This window comes from Dermacentor andersoni, chromosome 9 (genome assembly GCF_023375885.2).
Source record: "Dermacentor andersoni chromosome 9, qqDerAnde1_hic_scaffold, whole genome shotgun sequence".
Classification (NCBI taxonomy): Eukaryota; Metazoa; Arthropoda; class Arachnida; order Ixodida; family Ixodidae; genus Dermacentor; species Dermacentor andersoni.
In genome coordinates this window covers 25,170,172-25,185,706 of record NC_092822.1, presented here as the reverse complement: position 1 = coordinate 25,185,706, position 15,535 = coordinate 25,170,172, and the positions used below count along the sequence as shown (strand labels likewise).

Here is a 15,535-nt window from a genome sequence, read left to right as displayed (position 1 = left end):
CAAAATGAAGGAAAATTTGAAGTACTAAAAAAATGATTAGTTATTATATTAAGAGGGATTGGTACACGTGTTGAACTTTCTTCTCATATATGTAAAAAAAAAGTAAGAAATTGTTGTGTCAACAGACATTGTCATTCTGGTGGACTTAACTTTCTACAAAGCCGAACGTAAGCAGCGTTAGGCTTTGAAAAATGGGTATAATGAGTTCGTAAAGAAAATAAAAAGAAACTGAGATTTCGCAGAAAATATCTAGTAATATGGGCCTACAGAAAATAGAAAGCGCAGTGAGTACAAATATACGTTTTTTCGAAATAAAGGAAGAAGAGAAAATAAGGAAGTGATCGACCATACATAGCTGTTGACTGGAGAAAAAGAAATTAAATGAACCGCGGTAATAGATTGTGGGAGAGATATTAGTTAAACTCTCTCATGAGAAAAAAAATAGAATGCGACCAGTATAACAATAACACCACATAGCACAATTTCAAACTATAATGCGTGTTGTACAGTTTATCTGAAAAAAACAAGACTGTGTTTTTCCGTCCGAGTATTGAGCGCTTTAGGTTGGAACTAGGGTTCTGCGTTTGTGGAGCTAATTTTTTTTTGACAACTTCGGAGGGTGCTTTTCGGAGGTAATTTTTAAAAATGAATTGGAAGTTTTTCGGTGCGTTTGAATTTAGCATACGATTGCCTGCCCGAAAATCAGAGTTTTTCGGGTTTTATTTATTTCTTCTCAAATTTAGGCAACTGTTATTTAACACAACAAGGCACTGTCAATGCTAAAAAAGAAACTTTCTTGGGCAACTGGTACCACAATCATTGTCGCTGGTTACAACTTGTTGTAATATACGTACAAGCATACTTCCCTATGTTTGCATCCACAAATTCGGCACACTGCTTCGTGTTCACGACTCGGAACACAGAGAGAAGCCCCTTTCGACGTTCGCAATGTATACTAGACAAATCTTGGAGGCCTTACAGGCCTCCACGGTACTTACAGGCCTCTAAGGTACTTGTAAATAGGTACATTGTAGATAGGTACTTGTAAATAGGCCTGTAAGGTACGCGTAAATAAAACAAAATAAAATAAGTACAGTGCACAACGTGAAAGAAGAGGCCAACGGTGAGCATGCATACGCCAGACCACCACCGGCTCAACAATTTCTTTCACGTCGTGTGCCCGATACTGCAAAATGGCTGCTGCAGTTCGGGGGACATCACTGTTATCTGGCACAACTGTAGGACGAACAATGACAAGAAGGTCTCGAATGTTCCGGGGCAAATCGGTCCTTACGTTGGGCTTTAGGATTTGCACCCAGTACCAGAATGAATCGTCTTTATACTGCAGTTCAGTGGCAATGTTAATTCCTTTGGACAGTAAGGTTCCAGTTCTCGAACACTGTGTAGCAGAGCTTGCTAGAAAAGAAAGGCCGACTGAGCCAGACCGTTTTTCCTCTTTATTGATGTCAAGCATGCAGCCAAGTTCCTCGGCGAAGTTCATTAGCGGCTATTTGCTCCATTGCGCAGATAGAGCATTCAGGGACATAGCAAGCACAGGCTAGACTCGGTGGGCTGCGTTGTGCCAAGAAAAGTCCGGGAGCAGTTTGCAGGTGCTCAAAGTGTTTTCTGACAAAGTGCAATGTGCGTGTAGCACCGTAGAATGGGTGAATGTAGTCCGGCGAGTTGCACTCTGGTCTGTGTACGCTTTCCTCATTCCCATTTATTTGCGATAAGCTAACATTTTCTTAGCAAATAAACTTGTTTTTATGATGTTTTTTTGTATCTCCAGCCCAGTTTTGTTGCACTTTGGCGTGTGGCTTTTTTTTCTGAAGATGTCACAAATTGCGAAGTTCGCGGTGAAATGCAATGGCAAGTCCGAGGAAGAAAAGCCATCCGCGAGTATTTCGAGGCTACGTGCGTAAAAAAAAATTGAGTTTTTCGAATAAATCTTAATCGGGGAAAAAATTTTCGGCGAGTGTTTTTCGGAATTTTCTCGGATTTATCTGAAAATGCGGAACCTTACTTACAATGAATTCATAATATGACGTAATTGCGAGTTCACAAACAAACTTAAGATAGGATTTCTGCATTCAAAATTAATATGGTTTATTATATCTTATATTTCGTAGTCTTCCATTTATTCATTCTGAACAAAAAAAATCATTTAGGACCGAAAAGACGTGGCTGGATGATGCTACTTTTTGCTATACAGTAAATTTAGGATGTCAGGTTAACCTAAAATGACAAACCAAAAGTCATTCAAAGTCAAAGGGCGGAAGTTTAGATTAATTCATGCACCTAACGCCATTTACACGTTGTATGACGGGCTGTACTGTAGGCATGCGCAGACACTATAGCAGCTAATTGCTCCTTAAGTTCGGCGGATACCTAAGAAGTCCTAACATACTCCGCCCAAAAGGAAAAAGAAACCGCACCCCGTCCGGCCCCAGTACCTCAGCTCAGAAAAAAAAAATATGGTCCCCGAGAAACTCAGATATCGAAATATCTTCGCCTCTTCTTTGACTTCACGGAAAGGAAACAGTGTAATTGATTGGCGCACTTCTACAGGTTTTCCGAGATGGACATCGGAGTATGCATTTTTCTACGCATTCCGAGGTTGTCACCTACAATAACATTCCTATTCCTAAACTATACGATTTATCTGACGACTGCGCTTTCACGTTCGTCTGTTTAAAATATCTAGAGTTTTACGTGCAAGAATGTAATTGCGAGGCACGCCACAGTGAAGGACTGCGGAGTAATTTCCACCACCGGGGTATTCTTAACACGTACCTAAATCTAAATACACTGACAGTTTTCTATTTCACCACATTCGAAATGCGGCCGCCGAGCGCGGGATCCGAACCCGCGACTTCGTGCTGAGCAGCGCAGTGCCATAGCCGCTAGGCCACCACGGCGGGCGCGTTCATGTGTACTCTGCCACCACATTACACATCTGATTGCTGAATGCAAGCTCTCTCCATAAAGTCATTAACTCTTAGATCTTCGTGTACTGTGACGCCTGCCTGCATGCTGGCAGGGTCACTAGTGTCACACTATATGCGTGGCAGTGTCACACTACGTTCTATCTACCAACTGCGGCCATTGCAAGGAAAGCTGCTTGAATTCGTTGTTTGATTCTCGCGGTACCCTTATCTGTCAGTATGAGCTCATATCGCGCCAATTCGGTGACAAAGCCAGCCACCTACTGTAATTCTGAACCCAATGTGTACTGATCAGGGTGCATGCGTTTTCGCTGCGCTAATTTTTTTTTTTTTTTTTTTTTTTATGACAGCGCCGACGTTTGCGGACACGGGAACAAGCTTGGCAAACTTTAATACGGTGCGGCGTCGGGCCACCAGTTCTTCGGCAGGCACAACTTCAGGGCACGAGTTCCGCGACACCGCACTGCAATGGAAGATCAAAACAGAACACTTGAACAAACGTGGCCAAGATGTCATGAATGCCGATGCAATGGCCTAACAATATTACTCGATCAGCAGCTAAGTGATGTACAAGTGTGACCTTGACAGACTTCGTACTCCCTCCTCCGAGAGTGACGTTCAACGCTTACAAGTCCATGAATGTTCTTACAAATGAAGTCAGGTGCGGTTTTCGGGGGACAAAAATCGCCACGTACTTGACTTATTTAGCAGAATCACAGCGTACTTTTAGCGAGGCTGTTTTTTTTTCCAGCAGTTGAATTAGTCCTTTTTTTTACTTCGAATGCCTGTAAATGAACCACACACCTTTAAATTTTGTTCGCAGCTGAACCATAACATAGCTCCCGTTTCACGGATATTTATATACAGTATATTACACCTCGTTCTACCTGGACGTCACGAAAATATGTGTATGAATGTTGTATATCATTCTCCAGTAGTCAGTAGATAATTTAACTTGGAAAACATGACTAACGAATGCACGTTAATTTCGCTCGCACATAAAGCATAGTGTGCCTCATCTTCAACAAATGTGAAGCTGGTACCGCGCCGAGGTATTCTCTCACAACAATCGCCAAGCACTCAACACAGTCTGTCGAGCACACGCACAAAGCACTAGAGCACATGCACACAAATGAAATAGAGCAATGACCGTAATTGTACCATATACCTTAAGCGTTACCGGTAAATGACGCATAACATGGCCTTTATTTCCAGAAGTGTAAACTTGGGGCCACATTTGGTTATCCCGGAAAAGATGGGAACACTGCGGATAACAGGTATGAGTATAATGCTTCCTTGCGCTTGAATGTATACCTTACAATAGAAGCCTTCACTACAGCGTACATCTTCTGCACTTTACAAGCAGATCAATCATAATATTCATGCATTTCAACTAAATTTGAAGTCTGTCAGATACAGTTCTCCCAGGCCAGCGGGAAAACCTTCTACGTGGTTCACTGCATACAAGGACACTTATAACGCTCTGTCAATGTGCTGCAAAAGGCAAAACCTTTCAAACTTCTGCGCACCACTTGTTGTCCGCCCCCTATTTTCGCCAAATATGCAATAAGTGCCGCACTCATTTCATTGAGGACACGGGTGAAGACTACACGATTACTATTACGCGGGGAAATAGGGGGAAACAAGTACTCAGTATAATTATCTGGGAAAATTGTAATTAATCCAAAAACTTCGAGCTTTAGCCACATATTACTTCTAACATCGCTCCTCCCCTTTTCACCAAATGTGAACTTTGGTACCGCATTCAGTTCTGCCAGGACGTCGGGTAACATCGTGCATACCACGTGTGTAAAGCTTTCGAGCACTTCAATCAGTAGACTTTTGCAAATGCTTTTTTTCTTTTCACAGGCGGATGTGTTTAGCCCTTTATCTTCTGAAGCCCGAAATTCGCTCGAAACCCGAGCTGCGACAAACTCGCATACTCTCTCTAGCAAAGCGTCGATACAGCAAGTGGGCAGGGGCGCCATTTGTACACAGCCAAACTGGCAGCTGGCAGCGCTTACACGTGGACCACGTTACAGGAAATGGCGAAATAACTACGGGTGCGGGAACAGTGATTTTCGTGACCGAATTGAACATGAACGGAATTGTTCCAGAAGCGTATCGAATCGAGTATAAGATACTTTTCGAATAATGGAAAGCCGTTATCAGAATAATCAAAAACTATTTTCACATCCTAGCAATCTTAAAGTTAGCAAGTTTCTGTCATTACATAGTACGTTATGAAACATTGTTTATTAAAAGCTCATTTGGTGCGTTAGGTGTAGTAAAGTATAGTTTCTTCGCATGCACGGGACTTTTCAGAGAGTGCAAATGACCGCTGTATAGCCTGTAAAGTATGGTTACTTAAGCGACGTAGCTTGCTCCGCTACGGAATGTTTTTTTGTTTTATGTCTCTACTATGATCGTCGGGGTGAAAAATTTACAGTACCTTTGCTCCAATTCTATGTTCAATTGGGCGCATTTGACTTTATGAGATATTCGAAAAGTATTCGAAAAATATTCACGTTTACGAATAGTGACTATTCAATTCGAAGACCAAGTCGAATAGGACACTATTCGATTCCTTATCCGAAAGGTTAGGATCTTCGCACATCGCTGGAAGTAACGCTTCGAAAGAGATAGGCGCATTGAGCATTTGATCACATCCACTGACTGCCGTCACTGCCGTGCAAACCTGGTTCCAAGAAACAGTGAAAGTCACGTGTTCGCAATATTATTTTCAGAGTGCCTTGCAACACCTCCAGCATCGAGGCGTCAAAAGTAACCAAAACGAAATAAAAACATATTTTCTTGTAATTGCCACATTATGCAAAAGAAAAAAAACAACAACAACAACGCTGTGCAGCATATGTGCACCATCACGACTCCAACACGAGAAATCGCAGCCTTGGAAGCCATGTTGTTACGCCACGCATTTACGGAAAATATCCTGTGCCTGCATTTGCAGGCAACGCTAATGGTTCTACTACGATTTCTTCGTCTTTCTTTTTTTTTTAATATCATGTCACGCCATTTTCACCGTGCATCTCATGTCAAAGCTGCTCTGTTTGCGTTTCTTCGAATGTTGCACACTCTGGTTCTCCACAACATGTAGTGTAACATATGTAACTCAACATATTTAAGTTGTCCCCTAACTTAACGTTGAGGAGCTTCGAGCGCTCTCAGCGGTTGTGCACCTGTTCTTCTATTTCTTTCTGTTTTCATTTTCTCTCTTACGGGGGTGTGCGATGGCAGGTGCTGTCCGAAGGATGGGCTGCCTGGTCTCTTCCAGGGCCATATGCTTCCAGGGCCGCCTGGCCCTGGAAGCATATGGAACCTGTGCAGACGGAGCCACCCCATCAAGAGCTTAACGGGCTCCATTTAATTATGGGTCAATAAGGTTGTTTCTCTCTCTCTCTAACTTTGCTGCGTTCTTCTTCTTTTTTTTCTATCGCAGGATGCCGTTAGCGGCCACGGGCGACCATTTGGTCACATTTTGTTTCGCAATTAGACTTAGATTAGGACGTGTTCTTTAAGCTTGTGTCTGTGTCGAACCCGAAGCTTAATAAATGTTGATTTGTTTGTTCCGGAGAGCTTCGCCTGGAGTCTCCCTTGCTGCGTGCGCGGTCTCGGCTCCCCCCCTCCCCCCATCCTAGCTGGGACCGGTGGGGTGCGCGGGCCGGATTCGGCGGCGGCTCGGAGCGCACGAACCCGCGGTGCACGTCCGACACGCGCGCTCAGAGCGTGCGAACCGTGAGCGTAGCGCGAAACCACAACGTGAAAGTAAAGTATACAAAAAAAAAAAAACGCTTCCAGTATGCTTGGCACGCCTCATCGTCATCACGGAGTTGTGATCTCATAATGGCCAAGTCGCCTCCTTCTGTCATCTTTGTAACGTGAAAAGGGCAATGAAAGGAATTAATAATTGATTCATTCATTCATTGCGAAGAACCATTGTACTGCCATTGTGTTGGGCAGTTTTTTATGTATATTATTGTCACTGTACCTCTTTTGTTTATTGCGCAATACTAATATGAATGTATCGGTTTTGTATATGGTTGCACATACTAAGTATAATTGTTACTACGGTATTGTCACGAATATAACATACAAGATAATATTGTGTAAGCTTTTCACCTTCTATACTTGCTTTTATGGGATAATACTGTTTCCTTCTCCCTTGATTTATTTGTTTCTGCATTAATTTTCATGTGCTGTGCCAATTGTTAATGCTTGTACCTTACGAGTTTGTAAAAACGTAAATAAATAACCATATAAAAGAAACATTCATTCATTGAGTGCTATAGCCAAGTATGCATGGCACTTACAATGGCTGACGCAAGGACAGCGCCTGAGGTACAATCCAGCCTTAACCTCCGTCTGCGAAGAACACCTCCGACCAATTCCGAGCATCTTCTGACAAGTGTAATCACCATGCTTGTACTGTCTCACGCAACACCAACCATGGCGACATTGCCGCGTGCTTTGGCAGTAGCCCCCAGGTCCCACCGACCCCTGCGTTGCGAAAAGAGAAGGCCAAGTTAGCACCTAAAATTTCAATTCGCACGGAAGAAGTACAATACAACATAATGAAGACGCATGCATTATACACCGCCCGCACTGGGAAATCACCTTACCACAGCCTCCTCTAATTCTTCAGAATTCCTGCCCAGTGACGCCGAAACCGTGTGTCATTAGAGGGCGCCACTTTTCCAGTAGTTGGTCACAGTTTATGGGGCATGCTTAGGGCTACTTCAACTTCCTTTCATCAGACGCCATGCTGAAGCAAAGTGGGCTCAGAGTTGGAACGGAGCGGTTGGAGCGCGCGGCGAATGTTATCGATGCTCTTTGAACAACATGTGTAAATGACAGGGAATGTGGTGATGCGCTAGTGGCTCGCACTGGCTCCCATGCATTGGAGAGCGAATTGGCTGGAATTGTAAAAATAGTGGGGACAATGGGCCTGTCAAACCGGAAGTTTGGGCATAGCCAAAGAGCTTTGGGGTAGAATACCAAGGGGCTGGAATGATGATGACTACAGGATTGATTGACAGTGCATTTTTATCGATACGATTTGGCGTGTCTTCGTTGACAAACCAAACTGCAGCTTCTTTGATTGTCTTTTTTTGGAGTCAAATGTCTTGCGCGCTAGTCCACGGCATTTATTTAGAGTAGTGGAGTGTTTTAATTTGTTAACTACTTTTGTTTGCTACGTAACTTCGACTGCATAAATACGTAGGTATAGACACACCTGAGTATGCACATCCTTAGATCTGGATGGCGTTTAGGCAGTGTTGTGTTTAATTTTGGGTTCAACGCTACGGAAGAGGGAGGACATGGACACTGCCATGATTTCCAAGACGACACTGTCTTTATTCTCACTTTTAGTTTTGCCCTGGATTGCTGCATGGCTTCTGGGTTGGCTTGGCTTGGCCCAATAGACTATATTACCCCCTGTCTTAAATGAAAAGTCGCAAAATGAAGTTTAAGAATATACGAGAAAAAAATGGCAGAATAAAATGAACGAATGTATTTAACATTACATTTTGGGGTTTCACGTGCCGAAACCACTATATCATTATGAGACACGCTGTAGTGGGGAGACTCCGGATTAATTTCGATCAGCTGGGGTTCTTTAACATGCACTAAATACACGGCACGCGGGCTTTTTTGCATTTCGCCCCCATTAAGATGGTTCAACATTTCTGCGCAGTTTTAGTGCTCCTTGTACACTAAGCTTAGATGGATTTTCTTGGTTGACAGTAGGTAGTATCACCGTTGGTTGTTTCCATTACCTCTTTTGTCATCGTTCCTCTTGGCAATGTTACCTGGGACAGGAAGATGAGATATTCATCAGTCATCCTGTGTGTTCTGTACCAATTCTGAGTGAATTTGAGTGGATGACGTGGCATGCAGTCGGATGGATTGTCTATGCCTTGCTGATGCTGCACGGAGAAGCTATAAAGCTAGATCCTGAGGCACAGGTACCCTATTCTAGCGGAGAGTCGAGCAGAAAGATTGCACAGGATGCTGACAAATGGTTTGTAATCAGTGCGGAGCAGGAAGCGAGTTCCGCACAAGTAAATGTTGAAGTGCTCAATTCCCCACATAACAGGCAAGATTTCTTTTCGATGTGGGAGTAGCGCCACTCTGCACCGGTGAGCGCGCGGCTTGAATAGGCCACAATTTGGATGCTGCCACCCTCTCTCTATGCCAGTATGGCGCTAAGACCTTCTGGGCCTGCGTCAGCGGTGAGATGGGTTGACGTCCTGCTGTCGAAGTAGGCCAGAGCATGAATACCTGTCAGGAATTCTTTCAGCTAGACGAGAGCCGTTTGTTGTAGACCATCCGCTACCACTAAACGCATTTTCTCGCGATGTTGCGAAAAGGTGCTGTCCCGTTTGCGAGGTTGGATATGAATCTGCCAAAGCACGTGATCAGCTCCTCACTTCTGATGGGCTCTTTGGTAGTGACATGTAAATTACTGCTTAGACCTTCGTTGGGTCAGGTCTGAGGGCTTTTGCTGAGGAGATTTGACCAAGGAATATCAGTTCGGATTGCGAGAAGCAAACTTTCTTTGGGTCGAGTGTTAGTCTACAGTTATCAAGGGATCGCAGGCCCATCTTCAGACAGTCATTGTGTTTTGTTTCTGTTTTATCGTACACAAGAATGTCGTCACTAATGTTGATGACTCCTGGGATGCTTGTTATCACCTGTCTCACTGTGTTTTTTAATAACTCTGCTGCGGCACTGATTCCGTCGTGATGTGCCTTGACTCTTCATATAGCACCAGTTGGCGATACTCATCATTTGGGTCAAGCTTTGAGAAGACTGATGCACAAGTCAGGATTGTGACAAGTTCTTCAAACCTTGAAGATGCATGCCGCTCTCCGGTTATGGCTTGATTGGCAGGATGCATGTCCACATACATTCGTACGACGACTCGCCACTGGCGTTTCGGCGCCACAACAACCACGTGGGAGGGGCCAGTTGCCTTCCCAATTACATTGAGTCCTTCGAGACGTTCAACCTCTTATGTGACTGCATCTCGGACGCTGAATGGGATGGGTCTAAGCTTTTGTGCTACTGGTGGAAAAGACTTAATTTCGATCCATAGGCAAGCACTTTTGGCGCTGAATCGCTCAAGATTGATTTGTCTCGCATGACGCCATATTTTGCTCGGCTGATGATGTTCACCGTCCCTCCCATGTCCACGATGAATTCAATCCTGAGGACATTCAGGGCTTTGGCGTGAGGGCTTCGGCGTGAGGACATGAGGGCTTTGGCATTGCCGCGTTGTATTGCAAAGACCTGGTCATCAGAGTCCGAGCCTGAGCTTACATTCACTAATCTGTGTTCTGTACTTCGGTTTTGGTGCTTTCCCTTGCAAACTGCAGCAAAATGACCCTGTTTTCTGCATGCCTGGCAAGTTTTGTTTGTTGTGGGACACGAGGTTCATCCGCACTCCACGGGGCCTCAGTCCACCACTGTTAAAGCATTTCCCCTCTCTCTGTCCGTGGACGTGCTCTGCTTTGGTTTGCGTTCTGATGCTAGCCCCGACTACTTTTCCGGACGCACAACTTGGTTAACTTCAGCAGTGGCTGCTGTTTGCATCTGCTGCAACTGCCTCGATGGTACATCGTATGTGCGCCCTTGGGTCAGCAGTCGTTCCGGTAGTGCATCCGTTTGGAGTGCAAACCGATGGAGTTTTGTAATGTGGTTCCCAGCACAATTTATTCGCGCACGAGGACGTGCCCAAGATCGTCGCTTTCTTCCCTCAGCAAGTGAGGACACAGCTTCATCATTCCCTAAAAATATGAGTTCACTGAGTCCAGCGCATCGCAAACAAAAAGAGAAAAACAACAACGCATGATTACTTTTAAAGTCTTATGACAGGATAATGAGACCCGTCCCTACTGTGGTAGCTGTATTTAGTAATGCTAGTGATGGTGTTTCTGTTTCAGCGGGGGTAGCCTGACCAACTGTCCGGCGGTTCCTTCACATGAGTTTCTCTCTGCACATGAAGACGTGCCACCTTGACCCCATCAATTCAGACACAGGAGAGAGAGAGAGAGAGAGAGAGAGAGAGAGAGAGAGAGAAGGGAAGAAGGAAAGGCAGGGAGGGTAACCAGACTGCGTCCAGTTTGCTACCCTACACGTGGGGAGGGGCATGGGGAGTGAAAGAGAGAGAACTTCGGTGTAGGATGTCTATAGTCGGGCACTCAACGTCTGTTGCCTTCAGATAGTGAAAAAGCGCTCGAACTGCTTTCTGGGATAATGAACTGTGAGGCCAGGCTCCCAAGATCTTCGCTTCCGTAAATGGCCTGTCATCCAGTCTACTCAAGGCACACTGGAGAGTCTCACGTTGATTATCGAAGCAAGAACAGTGGCACTGAAGGTGACTGATGGTCTCTTCACACTTGCACTTAGCGCACATTGGTGAATCCGCTATTCCCATGCGATAGCTGTAGGAGTTGGTGAATGATACTCCTACCCACAGCCGACACAGCAGTGTTGCGTAACGTCGTGGAAGGTTCGCTGGTAATTTAAGTTTCAGTGATGGGTCGAGGCTGTATGAACGGCACTTAGAGTTCTGTGGTGTGTGCCAGTAACTTAACGTGATGGTACGAGCGAGACTGCGATGCTCTCTTGCAGCGTCGACTCTCGATAAAGGTATAAGGAGCGTCGGTGAGCCAGCCTGGGCACGTCGGGCAGCGTCATCGGCGAGGTGGTTACCAACGATGCCACAATGTTCCGGCAGCCACTGAAATATGATATCACGTCCTCGTTCAGAAGTGCAATGGCAGGTTTTGTTGATTTGTGACACCAGCTGTTCATAATTGCTCTGGAGGGCTGCTTTGTGGCTGCTTTGCTTGAGTCACAAAATATTGCCCATTTTTGCGCGGTTATTTTTCAATGTATTCGACAGCAGCGCGAAGAGCGGCCAGTTTGGAACCTGTAGATGTCGTTACGTGTGAAGTCCTAAACTTGATGACGACCGACTGAGGTGGTAGAACAATGGCGCCCGTAGAATTTTCCGAGACGGAACCATCCGTGTAAACATGGATTCGGTTAGCGTATGAAAAATACAAAAGTTCCAATGTGATCTGCTTGAGAGCCGCGGTGGTCAGGCTAGCTTTCTTCACTATTCCTGGAACAGCAAGGTACACAGGAGGCTTTTTCAAGCACCACATAGGGGATGGCGTTCTTGTTGCGGGTGAGTGCCTCAAAGACATGCCGGTTAGCCGCAGTTGATCTGGAGAACGCTGCCTTCGGTCTTTTCTCAGGCAAGCGAGCAATATGGTGGTCAGGGACTCTGGATATATGGCCAACATGCGCCTGGAGTGCGTCGATAGCTATATAGGTCATTATTGGGTGGTCTCTCGCGCTGGAAATTGTTGCCACGATTGAAGCATTTCGAGGTAGCCCCAGACATGTTCGAAGGGCTTGGCCTTGAGTGCTCTGTAGGACATGGATGTTAGTTTTATTAGCATTGGACAGCACTGGTGGGCTGTATCGCAAGTATCTTAGGAAGAGCGTCCTGTATAGATAAAGCATAGACACAAAAAATAAATTATAGGAGTAAACTCGTTCTCGCAAGCTTATCTAAATTTAGCCCCAAAATGTTACAGGATTATGGCTAACAACGAAATAATTAGGAGCGTAGAGTCAATTCGTTGCAAGATGTACGAGAAAGTCGTATTCAGTTTTTCTTCTTTTGATATGGTTGCATGCAAAACACCTCTTAAGTACGGCATGACGCGATAGTTCAGAATAACGTTGTTATGTAACGGCAGCCTGCGTATGGCTACAACCGGTACAGCTATGCAATATGAAAAAATAAAGACGAATGGGAAAGTTTGTATGCGCCTGATATCTTTTGTGCATACTTCGTACGTGAGCGTGCTTGTCAGCAGCAAGCATGCATTGAGCGTAGCGCTCCGGAAAATATAGGTTAATCATCGATATGAACCATAAGAGGCCAACCTGAGTAGTGACCTGTGAGTGCCTATAATGTTAGTAAGAAAACGTAGTTAAATGGTCATATCAGTTGCTCGTTGAAAAATCTCGTGTTAATAACATCGAATTGTGCAACCTATAGTCGTAGAGTCTCTTATTCGCTGAGAATAATTCAGAATATCCGCGTGTACAAATTTCGTCGTCCTTCAATCGACAAACACTTCATAAACAAACTCGTCGGAGGAGCATGCCATGCGCTCTGAAACAGCAGTCAGTCTCAATGCGACGTCCGACCGTCATTTCCGGACGGCGTACGATGTCAAGACAGGCCACAGAACAATCCGAGTGGCGTCGAGACAGCGAATGACACTTTCCAAACGGCGATGTCTCAGATCCACAAGATCCCAGGCATACACAACAGTGGCTCAGCCGCCGTGGGGGCATTGTCGCTTTGGCGCAGCCCTGCTAAGTCCGAGGGCACGGGATGAAATCCTGGTCGCGGCAGCCGCATTTCGGTGGGGGCAAAATGCCAAAAAAAAAAGAAAATAACGCCCGTGTGCCGTGCATTAGGTGCCCATTAAAGACCGCGCCGAACAGGGCAACGCCTCTCGCACGATAGCGAACGCTTCTCGAGCAGAACGGGACAGGCTCACCAGATACAACGACATCACCAGTGCATATTTGAACGCCAGAAGGATATACCCACCACCGAGTCCCAAATTGAACAGGAGGCAGGCCGTCGCCTGGCGACAACTACAGACAAACATGTTCCCTAATCTATTCCGTCTCAAACGTATCTTCCCAGATAAGCATCAGGACGACACGTGCAAATTGTGCCAGGAAGGACCAGCAAAACTCAAACACATGCTGTGGGAGTGCAATGTAGTTATAGAAGGGATGGCAGTTACTCCGGAGACCCTGTCGTCGAGGTGGGCCGCCGCTCTGCGCAGCTCAGACCTCGGAATTCAGATGTGGGCAGTCCAGCAAGCCCGTGAAGCGGCGTTGAGGCAGGGCCTTGACGTTCCTCCGTGGGAGACCTGAGCGCGGGTCGCGTTAAACCTTGCCGGACATACACGAAAGTTGTATCCATCCATCCATCCATCCAGTCCCCCACTACACCGTGCCTGAAAATCGTATGGCGGTTTTGGCACGTGAAATCATGGAATTTATTTTCAACAGTAGTGGATCGATCTCCGCCTGAGCCCGAGTTTGGATTGGATTGGAGTGAACTTTATTTATGCCTGCAGTTGGGCGCTCGCGCGCCCCGACGAAGGCCTACGTCATCCTCGAAGTCGCCGTTACTCGGCGCGGGTCTCCGCTCGCCGTTGCCGGCTCGCTGGGTCCCTGCCTTTCGAGCGCCTCGAAGACCTGCTGGACGGCCCAGAGCTGTTCGTCTCGGTCGTAGCTCTTCGCGGCTGCCTCGAGCCGCGGTGGGAGCGTTCTTGACTCTGGGAGCCCGAGTTTGCGGGTTTGTTCCCAGCCACGGTCACTTCGTTCCTATCGGGGTGTAGTTCAATACCGCTAGTGTGCTCACATATAGGTGCTCCCCAGAAAAAAGAATATCGTAGGTGATCAAAATTAATGAGTATCTGAGCTCTAAGAAAAAGTTTGCGCCCGTTCAAGCTTACCTTATCCCCCAAAATAATCATATATCTTGGGTGCCTTTCCATTCTTCAATGCTGCGTGCCCGGTACTTCTAGGTCACGAAAGGCATGCAAGTTATCAGCATGACGTAGTATTCTTGACAGGGAGGTAGCGAGTGCAAACTTTTCAATAAAGGAAACGCAAGCAGGACAAATATGACATCTATCCCAGACGAATGTTGCTGTGGAGCGTCAAACCTGAAGAATCAGAATCAATTAAATGGTCTCCGGCTAGCATTGAAAGATAGCTTTCTTTGACCCTCGACAGTACCTCCACAAAGGGTCTATTGAAAGCAATAAAACCTGAATGGAAAGGAACAGAAGGTTCGTAATCAGATCTTGTTGTTCTGGCGCTTTGGAAAGAGCGTGACAATATGAAGAAACATCTTACAGGAGAGTAAGGCCGCTGGTCGATGGGATCGATCGGTTGCTGCTCCACAAATGCGCGCCCTTCTTCGGACAGCACAGACACAGCGACTGTCAACAGCGCAATGCAAACAACGACGAGCAATGTTCCAACGTCCATGGCTGTAACCTATTCGCAATTGGTCGTATGGTCCTAATGGCAGGCACTCTTCTAATCAAGTTCACCTTTTGCCCCGGGACGCCTCTAACCTTGGTTTACCCTTTGCTTCTTCTCTAAAACGTGCACTAACTGTAACAAGCCGTGCGAGAGAGAAAAAAGCGCACCATCAGATCACGAACCATTCGGAAACGTCTGAAGAGGCGCACCTGGATACCACCGATGCCCTCCGTATCGCCTGATTCAGACGTTTACATATTGTTAAACCCGCAAACCGGGCTTTGAGATGCAACGTATACATCACCGTCAGCGCATAAATTATTGCACTCACAAGCTACAGCTGCGACGGTGAGAGTGACACGGAATGAGCGCAGGAATTGATATCCCGCTCCTGAGGCTCAAAAGAGTCACGTGGTTTCATGAGGGGTCGCCATGGCGGCTCTTCACGACTCGATTTAGAC

The 15,535-nt window shown here is 46.0% G+C and overlaps 1 long non-coding RNA gene across 1 annotated transcript; it reads right to left on the bottom strand.

Moving 5' to 3' along the window:
- Positions 1-1,435: 1,435 nt before the first annotated feature.
- LOC126527319 (uncharacterized) lies at positions 1,436-15,250 on the bottom strand. Its single transcript, XR_011890270.1, has 3 exons — positions 14,943-15,250; positions 7,277-7,463; positions 1,436-3,408 (listed from the first exon to the last, which is right to left on the bottom strand). It is a non-coding gene; the product is annotated as an uncharacterized lncRNA (long non-coding RNA).
- Between the last annotated feature and the right edge of the window lie 285 nt (positions 15,251-15,535).